We start from the raw sequence: 317 nt of genomic DNA, 5'->3' as shown, positions 1-317 counted from the left end.
CCAAAGGAAATATCCTCCGATAACAAAGAGAAAGAAGCTTTCTAAGAAACTTCTTTGTGTTCTGTGAAAACATCTCACAGAGTTACAGCTTTCCCTTCAAGAAGCCTTTCGCTAAGAGAGTTCTTGTGGAATTTGGAAAGTGATATTTGGAAGCCCATAGAGGGCTATCGTGAAAAAGGAAATATCCTCTGATTAAATCTGGAAAGAAGCTTTCTGAGAAACTTCTTAGTGTTGTGTGAAGTCATCTCACAGAGTTACAGCTTTCCCCTCAAGAAGCCGCTCGCTAAGCCTGCTCTTGTGGAATTCGCAAAGTGATA

This window comes from Mandrillus leucophaeus, unplaced genomic scaffold (assembly GCF_000951045.1).
Source record: "Mandrillus leucophaeus isolate KB7577 unplaced genomic scaffold, Mleu.le_1.0 Scaffold1625, whole genome shotgun sequence".
Classification (NCBI taxonomy): Eukaryota; Metazoa; Chordata; class Mammalia; order Primates; family Cercopithecidae; genus Mandrillus; species Mandrillus leucophaeus.
Note: the sequence above shows the minus strand (reverse complement) of the source record.